Genomic DNA, 20869 nt, shown 5'->3' with positions numbered 1-20869 from the left:
AGCATGCAGGGTAAGCGTTCTAGCCAGTAGGCAGAGTTTCAGACACTTTAAGTGAAAAGGGCGTCAGGACGATTACGTACTGACCAGTATACATGCAAAAATGGCTCGAGATGGAGAAGGAGGATAGCTGGGACTGCTCAATCACAATTAAGGGCAAAGAAGTCATCTCACTGCAAGGTCTTACCCTAAAAATCAAGGGTAAGCCTCCCTATAAAAGGAAGCCACTTGGAGAGAGAATCATCATCAACCAATTCATCATCATCACTCTTAGGTAGAATTCTCTCGGAGTTCAGTCCTTCAGCCCAGTCCAGAATCTCGTTCCTCGCCACTGCCATGGTCACTTGAAGATTTAGATGTTCCCGGAGTTCCAAACCTTCCTTCCAGCCAGCCAGATCTTAGTTTAGAAGTTTTATCGCCCGTAGTGGCAAAACAATCTTTTATTCGCTTTCGTAGTTTAATTTACTTGCTTTCCTTACGTTGGATCTTTGTTTGCTTTTGGATATTTTCTGTTTTTGAAGTACTTGTGGAAGATCCGAACGTGTTTATGATATGAAGTCGATTTCCGTTTCAGTTATGGTGTTGATTTCTTTTCCTTCCTATTCCGCCTAGTTAGCTTAGATCTAAGGTTCCTTGGTGTTTAAGTGTTGAAACTTTCCTTTCTTTGTTTCCGTCAAAATTCCTTTAGTTGAACGTGGAACTATTGATCGTGAGTGAATCGCTGCATGTGAAGTCTTGTTTGAGTTCGTTTTCGTTTTCCTGCTGACCAGTACGCGGAGTTGCATTTTCTGTGTTTTGATTTCAGATTTGGTGTTCTTATTTGTAGATCTGTGTTCGTGAATCGATAAACTGTGTTTCCGTGTTGAATCTGGAATTATCTTCTGATTTTAGTTTGTGTTGTTGAAGAAGATGATGTCCATGTCTAATGTTGGGGACCACTTTGCTTTTTAGATGCTTTTTGCTTTTGTCCTTTACTTTTAGTTATAACCTGCAGATCTGTCAGCCTAGTCACCATGACTACCACTACCCTCTGAATATTCTGTCTAGCCCAAAATGGAATCTCGTACCTTCCAAATATTTTCTGTTATAAAAATGTCCCCCTATTTCCACGTACACAGCTGCACCCCTACACTTCTTTCCTCATTCTAGTCAGTAGGAAATTACCTCTAAGTTCTTGCCTAGGTAGAGACTCAACTCGAGCGTGGTAGCTAACCAAACCATCCAAAATATCACCACAATAGTTTTAACGCATCATCTCTGTGGGATTCGACCCTTACCACCACCACTATACTGATCAGTAGAAGTGGGTTGAGGAATTTTTGAAACCAGGGTCTAGGCTTAGTTAGGATCTCTATCCTGACCAGTAGGATATATCCTTGCTTGAACGACACCTAAGCATCCTGAGGACTTCGTTTCACCTCCCGTGGACTTCCTATCAACGGGATTGCTTGTCCAATCTGCATCAGTGTATCCATCGATTTCCAGAGTCTCTCTCTTAGCTAGAAATACTCCATAGCCCACAGTTCCTTTCAGATAACGCACAATTCTTAACGCCGCTTCCATGTGGTTAGCTTGTGGTTGATGCATGAACTGACTTACTATGCCCACTGCATAAGTAATGTCTTGCCGAGTGTGGGATAGATAGATAAGTTTTCCCACAAGTCGCTGATATCGTTCGCGATCTGTAAGTACAGCTCCTTCTTCTATTTTCAAGCTGTGGTTTGGGACCATGGGGGTTTCTGCCGGCTTGCACTCCAATAAGCCCGTTTCTGCCAACAAATGTAGGACATACTTCTTTTACCTCAGAAATATTCCGTGTCTTGATCTTAAAACTTTTATTCCAAGGAAGTACTTCAATGCTCCTAGATCCTTCATCTCGAACTCCTTGAAGAGGTTTTCTCGCAGGCTTTGGATTTCTTCATTGTCATCTCCAGTGATAATCATGTCGTCCACGTAGATAATTAGACAAGTGATTTTGTCTCCTCTTTTCTTCGTGAAGAGTGTGTGATCTGAATGACTTTGTTTGAACCCTTGTTTAGCCATTGCCTGACAAAACCTTCCAAACCAGACTCTTGGAGATTGCTTAAACCCATACAAGGTTTTCCTCAATCGACATACTTGGCCTCTTCCGAATTCTTCTGAAAATCCTGGTGGTACTTCCATATAGACTTCCTTATTTTTCTCCAATTCTCCATGGAGGAAGGCATTGGTGACATCGAACTGGTGTAGGGGCCATTCTTTGCATGCTGCTACGGACAACAATGCTCAGACAGTGTTCAACTTTGCCACTGGTGAGAAGGTTTCTTCATAATCTACTCCATACACTTGTGTGTATCCTTTGGCCACGAGTCTCGCCTTATATCTCTCGATTGAACCATCGGCTCTTCTTTTGATCGTGAAGATCCATCTGCATCCAACCGTCTTCTTCCCGGTAGAAAGTGCGTATTTCTCCCATGTTTCATTCTTCATGAGAGCATCTATCTCCTTCTTCATAGCTTCTCGCCAGTGTCTATGTTTTGACGCCTCCTCAAATGATTGAGGAATTTCTTCTTCTTCATATAGGGCGGCTTCAAATGCTCTGACCATCTCTGATAGTTGCGCTTGGGCTATATTTGCAACTGCATATCTGGCCTTTCTTCCCTTCCATTCTGGCGAGTATCTCCGCGGTGGGACGCCTCTTGTACTCCTGGGAGGTAACTTGTGTTGTTGTTCTCCATCATCATCGACTCCGTTGCTCCTATCATCATTAGTATCCTCTGAAGATATATTCTCATCAATATTTGAACTATTTACCTCAGGACTCAAGGTCGGGGTTGATGTCTGGTCAATGACACTTTGCTCATCGTTCTGTACTACAGGGTTTGACGGCCCGGTGGTGCTGTCGACCTCCTCTGTTGGACCAACATCTGTGACAGGGCTTGGTTGTGGATCTGTGTTAGGTATGGGTGTAGGCAGCCAATTTAGTAGGTCATTGTTCGGATAACTATCTGAAGGTTGTGTCTCCCCCTGACTACTAGGTTGGCTGTAAAAGTATTCCCCTTCTACAAAGTCACAGTTCATGGTAGTGTGTATGAGTCGAGTGGTTGGGTCATAGCATCTGTACCCTTTTTGATTTTTTTCCATATCCCAAGAAAACACATTTGAGAGCACATGGTGAGAATTTGGTTCGCTCGTGTTTGGGAATGTGGACGAAAACAGTGCACCCGAACACCCTGGGTTCTAAATTTAAGGAGGATGGGAGCTCAAAGTGTTTGGAGAAAGTGTCTAAGGGAGATTTGAAGTTTAGGACCCCGGTGGGTAAGCGGTTCATGAGATAAACTGCAGTAGCTACTGCTTCGGGCCAGAATGTCTTGGGTATTTTGGAGTCAATTAGAAGGGCTCGGGTAATTTCAAGGATATATCGATTTTTCCTTTCTGCGACCCCATTCTGCTCAGGAGTGTAGGCACATGATGTTTGGTGAACTAATCCCTTATCACAGAAAAATTCTTGCATTCTACTATTGACGAATTCCCCCCCGTTATCCGATCGAAGAATTTGAATTTTTTGTTGGTATTGGGTTTGGAAAAGGGTATAAAATGTGGTGAATTTTTCGAACACATCTGACTTATTCTGTAAAAAATAAATCCAAGTCATGCGGGAATAATCATCAATAAATAGCACAAAATAACGAAAGCCTTGTCCCCAATAATAGGGGTAGGACCCCAAACATCAGAATGTATCAAAGCAAAAGGGTGTTTCATTCTTGTATTGTTCAACTTAAAAGTGTGTCGGTGGCTTTTGGCTAGCAGACAAGTTTCACAATGAAAGGAATTCATAGAAGTAACTAATTTAGGAAAAAGCATGCGAAAATATCCTATGGATGGATGTCCTAACCGACGATGCCAAAGCCAAGCCTGCCTGTCTGTCGGTCCGTGAGTCAGCAATGCAGCACTCTGTTGGGCTATCTCATCCACATAGTACAGTCCGTTGCGCTCAGTGCCACGCCCAACTATCGTCCCTGTCTTGATATCCTGTAACATGCAAAAACGGGGCTGCATTAGTAATTTGCAATGGTGCTCCTTAGTCACATGACTGATAGACAGGAGCTTGTGTGATAATGATGGTACAAAAAGACAATTAGACAGGCATAATGTAGGCGAAATATTGATTGTTCCGGCCCCTTGGACTCGAGCTAGGTCCCCACTGGCTGTTTGGACATATGATTTTGTGGATTTTGAGATGGTCACGAAATCTGAGGCATCAAATGACATTGTGTCTGTTGCCCCGCAGTCGAAGATCCAATTGTTGTCCTTTGGGCCGGTTTGGGACATCGAGGAACAGGCTAAGGCATCGAAGGAATTTTTGCATGGTATAGAGGGAAGGTGTTCCAGATTTTCGGAAGTCTGGGGAGTAATTTGTAAGGTTTTTGCAATGTGGGGGTCAGATTGGAATTTTTGGGTTTTCTGAGGGTTAAAATTGGGCGGTTTTAGTGTTCTGGGGTCAGGATGTAATTTGTGGGAAACATTTCTGGCTCGGGGGTCGGTGTGCGATTTAAAGGAGTTTAGGGGGTCAGAGCGGGATTCTTGTGTTGAGGCAGGGTTAGTTTGAGATTTAATTGAATTTGAGGGGTTGGTTTGGGATTTAATTGGAGTTGGGGCATTTAGGATCGGGTCCTCATTTCGAACCCTAGCCGCCTCTGGACCTTGAACTCTAGTCGCCTCTGGACTTCGAACCCTAGCCGCCTCTCCAGTGGGAACCCTAGCCTCCGTCGTCCGTCCCTCACCGGTGATGGAGTCTCCTTTACCTTCTGACCATATCCGCGCCACTGATGCAGCGGCGATGGGGTTTTTCTCCACCGTTGCCCTGCTCCTGTCGTCACTTCCGCCATTCACCACGGAGGAATCGATGCCGCCCGCCGAGGAATCGGCGTAGGTGGCTCGATCACCGTGGGTTACGGCAGCCGCTGCTCTTCCGCCGCTACCGCTATTGCTCCGATGTCCATTCCTCTGTTGGCGCGATTTCTTCATTTCTTCCCACCAATCTGGGTAGCCATGGAGATGAAAGCACGTCTCTTTCGTGTGCTTTTTGCCCCCACAATGGCTGCACACCAGCCTGCTCTTATCTTCATCTCGCCGGTATGCGGAGGTGGATTTCCCGTGCTTTGGTTGGGGTGTGCTCGGCTTCGGTCAATAGTGGCTAAACCGACACCAATTCCAGACTCCTTTGGTTCTTGATTCATCAGCCTCCCATTGACGGACTCCCGTCTGACCAGTCCGTAAGCTTTTTTTGCCGTTGGAATTGGATCCATGTTTAGGATCTCCCGTTTAATTGTGTCGTATCGGTCATCGAGGGCCCATAGGAACTGATACAGCCTGTGTCGTTGGGTGTGTTGATTGTACTTCTCAATTGAGGACGGAGTGTCCATCGGGTTGGGGTCTCGGCTGTCTATGGAGATCCATAAGTCTTGGAACTTTTGCCATAGACCTTCCAATGACATGTTTCCTTGTCTCATCCCGTATGCTTGTCTGTGCAGGTCCGAGATTTGGAAAGGGTCGGAGCCGCTTCCATACGTGATGGCCAAGTTTTCCCATAAATCTTGAGCCGTCTCGTATTGGGACACCTCGTTTACGAGGCTAGCTTCAATATTGTTGAGAATCCAATGGACGCAGCAGTGGTCTCGCTGTATCAATCTTGTGTAGTTCGGGTCGGTCGGAGAGGGGGGGTCTGACACTCCAGAGATGTGAGAAATCAAGCCCTTCCCCCCGATGGCCCTCTGCATCAGTTTTGCCCATATGGGGTAGTTCTCCCCATTGAGCTTTGTTTGGACATGTACATTGCCCAATGATTCGGGTTGGTGATCTGATCGGGGTGGTTGTTTTGGAGCTTCTTGAGACATACTTAGTCTCATGAGTTCTGCGAATTGCTCTGCAGACAGGATTACGGGTTGGTTTGTGATTGAGAGGGTTTTGGGTTCGGATTCTGACATCCTACTTGTTGGTTTCTTTTGCAGGTTCTAAAGGTCGGGAAAGTTATACGAGACTATGATGATATTTTTCTGAGTCTCTCTTCCAAATCGACCTGCTCTGATACCATCTTAACGATGGTAATCGAGAGAGGCGATGGTCATGGTAGGCGAAAGAGAGGTAGCAGACGTTTTAGGGAGTAGAAGATTAGTGTATTTCTTGATGATTGAATGTATTACAGCCCCTTTCAATATATAGGGTAGAGTCATCCCTATCTATATAAATGCTATTAATGTAATTGATCTATTCTAGGACTTTATACAATTGTATCAATCTAGCCAATCAATTAATTATTCTTCAATCACCTAATTATTCTCCATAATCTTCTCTCTTGGTGGGAATATCCTCTTTGATATGTTTTGACAGGAAGCAGCTGCTTTTGCAGCGATGAAGATTGCTTGATCTTGATTGTAATTAGAAAACCACAAATTGAGGTTTTTGTATGGCTAATTGCTGCAGTTGGAGCTGGAGCTGGAGCTGCTGATGCTTCCCCGCCGCTGAAGAATTGAATGCGTTGAGGACGGGGAGCATTAAATCGGCACACACAAATGAGAAAATTACCTGACACAGAAGAAGTGAAAATCACGAGAAGGGGATCAGGGAATGTATTGAGGGATTGGAAAAGGGCGAAATTCTCAAACTTTAAGCTGAAGAAATGTGGAATGAATATCGAAGAGGCAATTAATTGAATTGGACAAACGTAGATCAAACTATAGCAAGCGGGGAAATACTGGGTCAATATGAAATCATCAAATACACCCTAGAGATTTCAGATGGGTAGTGAACATTTAATTGAACTCAAAGAATATGAATTTTTCAGTTGAGAGTCTATGGAACAAGAGAAATATAGAGTACTCGTTTCATTTTGAAAGATGCACTGTCATATATAATAATTAGTTATAACTATCTCTTCTATTTAAAATAATGAAGAAATTTAATTCTAAATAGATAATTACGGAGTATATAATAATTGATCCATTCAAATTAAAATAATCACATAACTCATATCTAGATTGATAAACATATGATAATAGTCATGACAACCGAACGGTATCTTAGGTCCTTTCGATTTGAAATATTATATATCACGATTGAATATATATTACTATTATGTTTGGTTCATTATGTTTGATCTCTAAGATTGAATCTCAGAACTTAATTTAGATAGATAATTATATAATAATGAGTTATAGTTACTTGCTTCCAACAAACAGATATATGATAATGTGTCATAGCAACCGAACGATACCTTTAACTATTGTTATATACTCTATTTTACATATAAGATACAACTGACTTTTGGATTTTTATCGAGAATCATTTAAGTGGAGGAGTATTATTGGACACAAAATTTTATTTTTTCTCCAAAATACTCGTAAAATCAGCATGTGAACACATTATCAATATCATACATATATGGGTTGATCGATTTGCAACATTATCTCATAGGGATGAATTAGTCATAGGGATCGAACAAAACTATATTAGTCAAGTCTAACGTGTCTAAATAATTTCAATAATACATAGTAGTAGATTAATACAAACTTTTCCGTTCGATTAATTAGTGTGTTGCTAGTCTAAATCTATGGTATTACACTTTACGAAAGTTTGAATTTGTATTGATTTAGGTTCGTTCTTTAGCACATAAACTGAACAAAAGTAGTGTATAAATATGAGTACTGAACTAAAAAATGGTTTCAATTGATTGTTGGCCAAAAAAAAATAAATTCTAATGTACTGTACTACTTATATATGTATAATAATATTGATTTTACTTAAATAAAATTAATGAGTACTATAGTATATTATATCTGGTGGAAAATTAGGCTATTGAGAATGGCACAGTAACTAAAAACCATGTACTATTCAACTAAAGAATCTCTTTTTGTAAAAGGGACATGCAAGGATCGCGACCAAAAAAAAAACAAGAATATTCGGTATACTTTTCGAAGGTATTCTCATATTGCACAATAAGCCATATTTACACAATTTTTTCGAATCCATTAGTCACAATTGTCCGTTCGGTATATGGATAATTATAATTTAATTTTTAAATTTTTTGTTTGATAAAATCATATACCCCCTCCCTCCATTTCATGTTAATAGGATCATATCTTTTCAGTACGAAGATTAAGAAATAGATACTTGATCTGTCCAACAAGAATATGTACTATTTCTTTTTTAGTCTGTTCCACAAGAATATGCATTTTTTAAATTTAGAAATTCTTTTCTCTGTAATGAGGTGGGACCCATTTTCCACGAACATTACTCTGATTACTTTTCTTTCTACTTCTATCTTACTTTACCAATTGTGCATTAAAACACATGTCCAACCAAAAGTGCATATTCTTGTGGGACGGCTGGAGTATTTAATATATGAAGTTGGGTGAATAAAGTACGAGAGATGAAAAGAGAATAAAGTAAGAAAGATGAAAAAGTATGAAAGAGAGTGTGTATTAGAAATGACTCTAATATGTCGGAATATCCAAAAAAATGAATACAACTCTATTAGCATGGAGCGGAGGGAGATATGGAGTTGAATTTGTGTGTGTGTGCGCGCAGTGTAAGTGTATGTGTGTTTGTGTAAAGGTACCCTAAGTAACTACTATTTGGAATTCAATTATCTACCTTTAATATGAAATTCAAACTATGGAATTAAAACGAATTGAAATTGTAATACAATTTCAAATCCAAATATTTTGCGCTATCAAATATTAGATTCAAAATTGAAGGCTTCAATTCTATATGCTCAATTATTTGATACCGAACAGAGCCTCATAATCCATATACAAATTAATTTTAATCCGTTCGGTAAATATTAGTGAAATACATTTACATCAAACTACTCCATTTAACGGGTCAATATTCAATATTAGTCGATATTTGTATATGATCCTAAAAGTCCGTCCGATTCAAAAAATATATAACAGTGAAATATTGCATCAAGATATTTTTAATAGATATTTGGGTGATAAAGATTAATTATTAAACTGATGGCTTTGTATCTCGTCAAAAAAAAAATTGATGGATTTATACAAGAAGTTTTTAAATACTCCCTTCGTCCTCTAATATGTCTCACTTTGATCCAATATGAGTTTTAAGAAATATAAAGGAAAGTGAGTTGAAAAAGTTAATGGTGTGTGAATCCTACTTTATATACGGAGTATTAGATTTATAATATAATGTGAGTGAAAATTAGTTAGTGGAATATGAGATACGTTACGAAAATAATAAGTGAAGAGGGATAATTAACAATTAACAATGGATAGACCAAAATGAAATCTGGGACACAGTGGGGACGGAGGCAGTACCTTATTGCTTTAATTATTTTTGAATTAAATAGTCTTAGGAATCTCGCTCACTAGAGTTGGTGTTCAAATGCAAGAGTATTATGTGAGATAGTTATAGGTAGGAATTGTGATATTATATGCATATCAAAATACCTAATTTGAAATTGACTCTACACACTATATAAAAACTTTATCAAAAATTCTACCATATAAATAATGAAACATTATACATATACCCTACAAGTCATGAAAGCATTCAAGAACATGGCTTATATATACACTACCAAAAAAAAACGCTTGATTGCAAGCACAAAATATCAAGCACATGTTGCGCTTGCAAAATCTGGAAGAATTGCGAGCACAAATGCAAGCAAAATGCAAATTAGGTGGTTGAAAATAATTTTGTGAGAACTACTCGAGCAAGTTAATTATGCTTGCTAATTTGCGAGCACGCGGTGCTAACAAAAGTATGTTTGGTCGCAATCAGCGACATGTTGCGAGTAAACTAATTGTGCTTGCTTATTTAGTCGATTTTTTGCTAGCAACAATAAAGTGTGCTCTTAAATTTGCTAGCACAATTTATGATGCTCGCAAATATTAGATCTAATCCAAATCGTACCTGCTGCATCTCTCATTCTTTCCCATCCTCATTTCTTCTTTCTTCTCTTTTCTTCCTTCTTACTAGCAATTTTTTCGATTTGAACGTGTTTCTTTTGCTCGTGGTTGGGTAAGCTTGCCATTTTCCTATTATTACAAGGTACAATTTTTATTTTTTATTTGCTCTTCTAATTTTATGGTTTAAATAATTTATTATTTTTGTTCATGGTGAGAAATGCTAAAAATTTAAAAAAAATATTGGAATAATTGAATTAATACTCCATCATTAGCTATTGTAGAAGTTGGAATTTTGAAGTAGAACAATTAACAGAAATTAGGCCCATATGGTGATAACCTAATATCGGGCTCAACATTTAGTGCTAACATTTTATAATAGTAACTAGCAAGCTTCATCTACTTAGCCATTTTCTTCCAAATAAAAATATTGCTTCCAAATAAAAATGCTGATAAAATGTGTAATTAATTACTTGCAAAAGTCTTGAACTCTCTGTATTATATATTTATACAGATAAATGAGATTAAATAATTTGTGAGTTAAATAATTTGAAATGTTATTTGATTTGATTTATTTTATTTTTGTAGGGTAGGATAGTAAAAATGAATATTATTTCGGGAAGAGAGTGGATGTCTAAGAGAAAATTTCCCACTAGAGAATTCAATAAGGATTTTATTGATGGATTAGACGAGTCTATAAATTTTGCTATTCAATACCCTTCTAGAATGGATGGTTCGAAAATTAGATGTCCATGTACACGTTGTGATAATATCGAATATCTTCATACGGACACGGTGAAGGAGCATCTTGTGAAGAAGGGTTTACTCGGAATTATTATGGTTGGAGATTTCATTACGAAGTCGGAGCATCATCCAACTCAAGATAGACATAATCCATGGATTTTGATCCATACCAGCGTATGGTGCACAATGCGTGGGGACAATCAAGTGCTCACGAGCCTTGGCAATATGTTCTGCCTACGTACATGTCAAAGCCCCCCATTAATGAGTCGCAACAATTCTATAATATGTTAGAAGCGTCTAAGTCTGATTTGTGGGCGGGGTGTGAATATTCTAAGTTGTCAACAAATGCTCGACTAATGACTATGAAGTCTGAACATCGATTGTCTCAGCGAGCTGTTGACGAGTTGTGTCAGTTTATGGAAGAGCATTTGTCGAAACCAAATCGTATGCCTAACGGTTTTTATAAGTGCAAGAAACAAATGCAGGCTTTAGATATGTCTGTTCTCAAGATACATTGTTGCACGAAAGGGTGCATGATCTATTGGAAAGAAGACGAAAATAGGACCGAATGCAAAGTTTGTGGTCATGCTAGATTTAAGGGTAATGGCAGTAGTCCATTCAAGAAGATGTACTATTTTCCTCTGGGCCCAAGATTAAGACGTTTGTATGCATCTGAAGTTATAGCTCAATCAATGCGATGGCACGCAGAGCACGCCCAGACTTCAGGGGAGATGCGTCATCCGGCGGATTCTGCAACCTGGAAAACATTCGATAAGACACATCCCCTATTTGCTTCTGAATCAAGAAATGTTAGGTTGGCACTTAGCACAGATGGATTTCAGCCATTTGGTCAATCTGGTTCACAGTACTCAGTATGGCAGTGATTTTAACTCCATACAATTTGCCTCCGTGGATGTGCATGAAAAATCCATACATGTTTGTCACCGTGATTGTGCCTGGTCTGAAGAATCCAAAACAGAAAATTGATGTATTTCTACAACCCTTGATTGCATAGCTCAAAGATTTATGGACTGAAGGAATTCCAACATATGATATATCAAGAAAACAGAACTTTCAATTGCACGCAACATTGATGTGGACTATAAGTGACTTCCCTGCATATTCAATGTTATCCGGATGGAGCACATCTGGGCACCGTGCATGTCTATATTGTATGGAGGACTCACAAGTTTTCTCCCTGAAGCATGGATGAAAAACCACTTGGTTTGATTGTCATAGGAGGTTTCTCAATAGAAATCACCGATTCCGCAGAGACAAAAAGAACTTTATGAATATCAGAATTGAACATTCTGGCCCTCCTCCGTTCTTAAAAGGAGAAGAGATACTTGATAACTTGGAACAATTTGAATTCCATAGAGTGTTTGATGAAGGTGCAGAAACAACAAACTCCGAGTTGAGTAAGATTTTTGGATGGAATAAACGAAGCATATTTTGGGATCTTCCGTATTGGAAGACTAATGCGATTCGTCACAACCTAGATGTCATGCACATAGAGAAAAATATTTTCGACAATATCTTCAATACCATCATGAATGTAGAAGGCAAGACGAAGGACAATGCTAATGCAAGAAGAGATTTGTAAGAGCTTGGTATACGACCTGAACTTTGGCCTTATGGCGGGAAATATCATAAGGCTAAATTCACTCTTGACAAAGAAAGTATGAATTTATTGCTCAAGTGGCTCAAAATTTTGAAATTTTCGGATGGTTATGTTTCTAACTTATCAAGATGAATTGATATGAAGAAACAAAAGTTATATGGTATGAAAGCCACGACTATCACGTGTTTATGCAACGATTGCTACCGATTGGACTTTGTGAGTTACTCCTACACACCATATGGGAACCTTTGACAGAGTTGAGCAATTTCTTCAAAGATACGAGAGGTTGATATGACAAAATACAGTAAGTCGATTGTAGTTACCTTGTGCAAGCTTGAGATGATATTCCCCCGTCTTTCTTTGACTCAATGGAGCATCTTTCAGTCTACTTAGCATATGAGGCATTGATCGCTGGACCAGTGCATTTTCGATGGATGTAAAGTTAAATGTAAAGAACAAGGCTGCTGTAGAAGCATCAATATGTAATGCATATTCGACCGAGGAAGCATCTCATTTTTGCACACATTACTTCGAGTCACATGTTCGTTGCCGAGGTAGAGATGTCCCTCGTAATGACGATGGGGGAGGATCTACTCACCCCAAAGATATGCTTCAGATTTTCAATATGATACGAGATGTGTTGGGAAGGGACGGACACGATTCTTGTTAGAAGTAGAGTACAAAGCGGTGCATACTTACATATTGCTTAATACTCAAGAAGCGAAGGAATTTGAGCAGTAAGTTTGATTTCATTGATAATCGATTATTGAACTAAATATATGTTACTTAGTTATTGATTTTTTTAATAATGCAGTATGTTCATCGAGCAATTGCGCGAGCTGTATCCGGGAATAACTTTGCCGCAGATAGAGCAAGAATTAGAAAATCACTATGCTTATGGTTCAATGAATATGTAAGTTTTCTATAATATTTTGTTTTGTATGTTTTTAATTGTAAAAAAATGTACTTTATTCACCATGTTTGGTATACAGGGCCAAAACAACTTGCCTCGCGATAGTCATTTGTACTATCCGTCACAAGGACCGTTGACCGAGGTCACAAGTTATAATGTTTGTATTGTCAATGGATATAAATTCCACATAGACTCTTATGGGAAGAGTAAATCCACCGTCAATAGTGGGGTATGCATCAAAGGGTCGAATTACAATTATGACGAGGATGATTTCTTTGGAAATTTGAAAGAAGTTGTGGAGGTGGAATATAACGCAAGACCGATAAAAGAAAGTTGTTTTGTTCAACTGTATTTGGTTTGATCCGACTCAGCATCCATGCGGTGGTACAATTGTTCATCCGAAGTACAAAATTGTAGAAGTGAATATACTGAAGGAGTACCCGAAATATGATCCATTTGTCTTAGCCCAACAAGCATCTCAAGTTTGCTTTGTACCTTTTCCGAGCAAGGAAAAAGATAAGGCAATTGGCGAGCAGTGTTCAAAGTTCGAGCAAAGAAATTTGATTCCAGTTACACCACTATGAAAGAAGCAGAAGAAGATATAGTTTTCCAAGAAGATGAAGTGGAAGTTCATGAAATTTCTGATGATGTGCGATTCATAGACCCTCCACGTTGTGATTCTGGTGCCACAATGATTCCAATTTTAAGAGTAGAAGAAGAAGAAGAAGAAGAAGAAGAAGAAGAAGAAGAAGAAGAAGAAGAAGAAGAAGAAGAAGAAGAAGAAGAAGAAGAAGAAGAAGAAGAAAGACGACGACGACGGTGATGAATAAAATTTTCCATCCAGGTTGGCCTCATTTTAGTCATTTTCTTTATTAATTTCATTGACTTTAATAATATTAATTGACACAAAATAATTCCGTTGAAAGCATCAGTTACAGTTAAGAGTTGATTTTGGGAGTACTACTTTTATACATATTCTTGTTTACAATTTATTTATGTGGTAGACGATGAGATTGAAAATAGAACTTTTGAACTATTGATTTGGTGATGGAGTAGATTAGTAATAAAACATCAATAAAATAATAATTCACACTAATTAATTTGAAACACAACAAAATACTAATAATTAATACTCCTAATTAGAAACCCAACAAAATACCACCAAAACTCGTCCAAAGTCTTACAAATTAAATAGAAGTCTTACAAATTAACTAGATTAGTCATAATCCATAAACAAATTCGAAATCCTAAGCTGTTATTTGAGCTGAAGATGTGATCAGATCATGAGCTGGAAAAAGAGTTTTGAAGAGAAGAGGCTGAATATCTCATTCATCACTAATAGTGTACAACAGCCGTTAGATCTCATTTAATATTGAGATTGAGTCTTAGCCGTAGGATTTACGGATGTTGACTAAGATAGGCTATTTTGTTTGATTTTAGTTAGCTGGGATATTTTCATCTCCCTCACTTGTATATTTCCTTCCAAGAAGATTCATTCACTTCCCACAATATTCTCTCTCAATTCTCACACACGGATCACACACTGCCATTAACAATTGGCGCCGTCTGTGGGAAGTCACCGACGAAAAGTTAATCGAGTTCGAATTGCGCAATCGGATCCACGATTAAAGATGGCTTCTCGTTTCGAAGCTGAGAAATTCACGGGCAAGAACGACTTTGGCCTTTGGAGGATGAAGATGCAGGCTATGTTGATTCAACAAGGGCTTTCATCAGCGTTGGCATCCGAGAGCGATGAAGCGAAGGAGAAGGAGGTTCTTGACGAGAAAAGTCGACAAAAGAAGGATGAAATTGAGGCAAAAGCTCACAGTGTTGTGGTGCTGTGCCTAGGAGATAAAGTGCTGAGAGAAGTGTCGAAAGAAAAAAGTGCGGCTAGCATCTTGAAGAAATTGGAGGAGCTATATATGACGAAATCGCTTGCAAATCAGTTGTTCATGAAGCAGTACCTATATTCCTACAAATTCTCGGAGGAGAAAGGGATATTGGAGCAGATGGAGGATTTCAACAAGGCGATCGATGACCTTGAAAACATCGACGTCTCGTTGGAAGATGAGGACAAGGCGATTCTTCTGTTGAATGCGCTCCCAAAGTCTTATGATCAGATGTGTGATGCGATTCTATATGGTCGTGACAAATCGATCACTCTTCTTGAAGTTCAGTCAGCTATGAGGGCCAAGGAATTGCAGAAAGAAGGGATGAATGCGAGGGATTCCATGGATGAGAGCTTGAGTGTAAAGAAGTTCAAGAAGAAATTTGGGAAGAAGGATCAGGAGAATTTCACGGCTCAGCAAGTGACAAGAAAGAAACACGGTTGTGTCACTGGTGCAAGAAGCCGGGGCACTTGAAGAAAGATTGCTTTGCGTGGAAACGAAAGCAAGCTAGTGAAGGAGGTAAGACTGTTAATTCGGTTGAATGCATAGAGGATAATGAAATCCCTGAGGCCTTGAATGTATTGAAATAAGATGACGTTGGTGTGGTATAGCACTGAATGGATCTAACAGCAAGACGAGTCTTTATGCAATCTACTGAAAGACGAGGTCTTGAAAATTAATTTCTTAATCAATGTACGTTAGCATTGAGCATACGATATTGAGGATCCACTACTTTGACTTACCAAAGGTGTGGGTTTTTCGTAACCCAACGATCCAGGTATATTGGGTAGTGGTGATCATTATCTAGAGGTGCTAGGATTGCTATTATGTTGAAACGTGCGCGAGAAGAGTCTCGTTTCATAACATCCACAAGAGGAGCTCGAAACGAGGTTTTATTATTCGGAACCTAGCTAGTTGGAGTTTGATTACTCTATGAATAATAAATAAGAGTTTCTTGTTAAGTCCACTCTTGGAATTCGAAATATGTTAATTAATTAAGTCTATAGCAGACATTAATTGATTAATGGATTTTTTCATCTTAAGCGCGGGAAATGAATCAAATGCAATTAAAGGAAACCCGGAATACTTGTAATTTCGGATTTGGAAGGCAGTGCAATATTACTTCTGTAGTGGCTGCTCGTAATATTCCAATATAAGCTTATATTAAATTGTGGTTTCAATTTAATTAGTAAAAAGCTAATTGGGTGAGGCCTGTTTCAAATTCTTCCTTAGATCCCTGACTGGGCACAATATGTGACTTATATAAATAGGAGAATAAAGGAGACAGAAAACAAAACAATTTATTATCAAAATTTTCGTCCCCCTCTAAAGAGAGAGCTCGAAATTTGTGCCTCCACCGTGAGCTGAGTTCTGTCTTCCATTATTCGAGTCCTAGTACGTTGGTGAGATTTGCCCACACAAATATCAGCGTATAGTCCGAGACACCAGTCAGAAGATCCGAGGTCCTGTATTGAAGATCTTCACGTGGAGACGGAGCAAGCCATCATCGATTCTTGATTGAATCAACAAGGTAAATTGGCTAATTCCGTAGTAAGCATGTTTTAGGGATTTTATGTGCTAAAGCATGTTTTAATTCAAGTTATGAGCATGCTACATGTGATAATTACGCGAATAGATTTTGTCTAAATAATCTGCTAAATAGATCAAATTCATGTGATCCGTTTTGAACGCACGCTTCCGCTGCCAGCCCCTTCAGTTGGTATCAGAGCCAGGCTTTGGCTCTGATTATTTGGATTTAAATTTCGCGAAATTCATGTATGCATGTGTTATTTGATTGTGAAGCATGTTCTTGGTGTTTTTGTTTAATTTTATGCATGATGAACTCAAGAACTATCGAATCAAAGAACTTGAATTGCTCGAACGCACTACGTGCGATCGAGGTAGGGATGTCGAGACAATGGGAGCCGGGAGCCGTGATCACGGGGCGACGCGCAGACGAGTAGGGCTCGTGCGCGCCGCCGGCCGTGACCACACGCACCAGACGGAACCCGGGTCGAGGTCGACGCGGCTGATGGAGTGGCACGACAGTTCAACCGAGAACGTGCCGAGGTGCAGAGACGCCAGGCAGAACCCTAGGCGGAAGGTTGGAGCTGGCCGAGAGCGGGCGCGCCACCGTGCGAGCCGCTGGCCGAGAGCTCGCGCCACCCGACGGCTCGGATGTCCGAGACGGGCGCCGAGACGCTGGCCGAGAGGCGCACGCCGCCGTGTGCGCGCCTGGCCGAGAAGCGTCGGCACCCGACGAGCCGAGACGCCGTGACGGGTGCTCGCCGCTGGCCGAGAGGAGCCGCGCCTCCGCGCACGCTCCTGGCCGAGACACTGGCGACACCCGACGAACAGCTGGCCGAGACGCTGGCGCGCCATCTGCTCGCTGGTGGTCGAGACGCTTCGTGCGTCGTGGTCCGACGAAGAACTCGTCGGATTTTCGTCGTTCATCGTTCGTGCGAACCTTGTACGATGAGATAACGATGAAAGATTATTTTAATGATTATTTAATTATTTTATTAAAAGATATCATTAAAATATTATTATTTAATGGAAATAAAATCTTTTTGGAAGATTTACCTAGATTTTAGGAGTATTTTTATTATTATCTATATCTATGGAAATAAATAATATTATTTTATTCCTAGATGATATAGATGAGAATAATTTAATAGTTTCCTAATATTTATCTAGATTTAAGGAATATTTTTATTATTTTCTATATCTATGGAAATAAATAATAATATTTTGATTCCTAGATGATATGGATAAGAATAATGTAATAGTTTCCTAATATTTATATATCTAAGATCCTAAAAAGGATAGATATGTATGAATACATTAAATAATGAAATATCTCTTCCTAATCTTGAACATGGAATTAATTTGAATTTAATTTTTCATGTCTTATTAAGAATTAAATAATTCATTTATTTTAGTCAAATCTTATAGTAGACATGAATAAGAATTATATTCTAGAATAATTATTCCCTAAAGGAAGATACCAATTAATAAAAGATTTAATTATCCAGTAGATCAAATACCAACAGAATTTAAACAAGTCTTTCTCTGCCCTCAGACTAAGGATAATTAAAGAAAAACCATAACCGAAATATCTAAGCTATAATTACGAACTCAACGTTTGTATATGGTCTCCATCAATTGGTCTGCAATTTATGAAGCCTTTTTTCTAATTTATGAAGCCTTTTTCTAATATTATCGCCTCTGTGAGCTGAGTTCTGTCTTCCATTATTCGAGTCCTAGTACGTTGGTGAGATTTGCCCACACAAATATCAGCGTATAGTCCGGGACACCAGTCAGAAGATCCGAGGTCTTGTATTGAAGATCTTCACGTGGAGACGGAGCAAGCCATCATCGATTCTTGATTGAATCAACAAGGTAAATTGGCTAATTCCGTAGTAAGAATGTTTTAGGGATTTTATGTGCTAAAGCATGTTTTAATTCAAGTTATGAGCATGATACATGTGATAATTACACGAATAGATTTTGTCTAAATAATCTGCTAAATAGATCAAATTCATGTGATCCGTTTTGAACGCAAGCTTCCGCTGCCAGCCCCTTCAGATGATTTCTCTAGGAAAATTTGGTTATACATTTTGAAAGATAAATTACAGGCCTTCAGTAAATTCAAGGAGTGGTGTTCTGAGGTTGAAATGGAAAATGGGTGTGTGCTTGGGTGTTTAAGGACTGATAATGGACTTGAGTTCCTGTCCAAAGAGTTTGATGAGTTTTGCAAATCTAAAGAGATTAAAAGGCATCGAACTGTCCCATTGAATCCTCACAAAATGGGGGTGGCTGAAAGGGCCAATAGGATCATCATGGAGAGAGTGAGGTGTATGCTCTTGGCTTCTGGAATGGAGAAAAGGTTTTGGGCAGAGGCAGCAGCTACTGCAGCAAGGCTAATAAATAAGTGTCCATCTTCCAGTGTTGATGGAAATACACCAGATTTCTTGTGGTATGGGAATCATGTTGATTATTCCAGATTGAGAACTTTTGGTTGCAAGACCTTTGCACATGTCAAACAGGGAAAATTGGAGGCCAGGGCTTTGAGGTGTGTGATGTTGGGCTATCAATCTGGTGTCAAGAGGTATAGTTTATGGTGCATTGAACCTGGAAATGAGAAGGTGTTGATAAACAGAGATGTGATTTTCTGGGAGAAAGATCTGCCTTTTAAGTCAACAAATAATGTTCCTACCAGAGAGAGCAATGCCTCTGAAATTGAGGCGGAGGTTCAAGAATCTGAAAAGGAGCATCGGGATACAGTAGTTGATAAACCAAGTAGCTCACCTAGCCATCAACCTGATGTATCAGAGGATCTCAGTGATTACATGTTGGCCAGAGATAGAGTCAGAAGAGTCTCCAAACCACCAGCTAAGTTTTCAGATTGTGAGATGCTCTATTTTGCTCTATTTGTGGCTGAAGAAGTGAATTTTGCAGAGCCCTCATCATACAAAGAGGTTATGCTATCTAAAGAGAAAGACAAATGGATGAAGGCTATGATAGAGGAAATAGAATCCCTGCTAAAAAATGGTACTTGGGTTCTAGTTGAAAGAGCACCAGGCAGAAGGGTAGTGAGTTGTAAATGGATATTCAAAAAGAAAATAGAAGGCCAGAATGCTGAGAATGTCAGATTTAAGGCAAGGCTTGTTGCCCGAGGCTTCACTCAGGAGCAAGGTGTGGATTTTAATGAGGTCTTTTCACCGTTGTAAAGCATTCGTCAATCAGAATCTTGCTAGCAATTGTCGCCAACAGAGATTGGGAATTAGAGCAGTTAGATGTTAAAACTGCATTTTTGCATGGTGACCTAGAGGAGACCATCTATATGGCTCAGCCTGAGGGCATGAAAATAAAGTATGCTTATTGAAAAGAAGCATATGTGGGCTCAAGCAGGCAAGTAGGCAGTGGCATAGAAAGTTTAATATGCACATGATTGATAGTGGTTTTTTCAGATCAAAATTTGATGAGTGTGTGTATGTTAAAAAGGAAGGTGGAGCTGTTGTGGCATACCTTTTGCTTTATGTAGACGATATGTTGGTGGCTGGGGTATCAAAGGGGGCAGTACAGAAAGTAAAAGATGATCCGAGTGCAGCTTTTGATATGAAAGACCTTGGGCCAGCAAGGAGAATTCTGGGGATGACAATAATCAGAGACAGAGAAAGGGGAGATATATGGCTTACTCAATCTGATTATGTGTCTAGAATACTCTCAAAGTTCAAAATGAGTGACATAAAGGAAGTTGGAATGCCTATGGGGCAGCATTACAAATTGTCAGTTGAACAATGCCCAAAGAATGCAGCTGAGGAACAGGAGATGCAGATAATTCCTTATGCAAATATTATTGGCAGTGTGATGTATGCTATGATGAGCACACAGCCAGATATTGCTCAAGCAGTGTCAGTGACTAGCAGATTTATGTCAAACTATGGAAGGGAGCATTGGTCTGCCTTGAAGTGGTTGTTGAGATACCTAAAAGGAGCTGCAGATGTTGGGATTGTGTTTAAGGGTAAGCAAGAATATGAAGGTGATGCATTGAGAGGTTTTTCTGGCTCAGATTTTGCTAGTAACATAGATAACCGCAGATCTCAGTCAGGATATGTGTTCACTCTTTATGGATCAGTCATTAGTTGGAAGTCAAGTCTTCAGAGTGTGGTTGCATTGTCCACGACTGAGGCTGAGTTTATGTCTCTCACAACAGCAGTGAAAGAAAGTGCTTGGTTGAAGGGCATTTTGAATGATTTTGGTGTGCAGCAGGAGGCCATAGCTATTGGGTGTGACA

The sequence above is a fragment of the Salvia splendens genome, chromosome 12 (assembly GCF_004379255.2).
Source record: "Salvia splendens isolate huo1 chromosome 12, SspV2, whole genome shotgun sequence".
NCBI lineage: Eukaryota > Viridiplantae > Streptophyta > Magnoliopsida > Lamiales > Lamiaceae > Salvia > Salvia splendens.
This window is presented reverse-complemented; position numbering follows the sequence as displayed.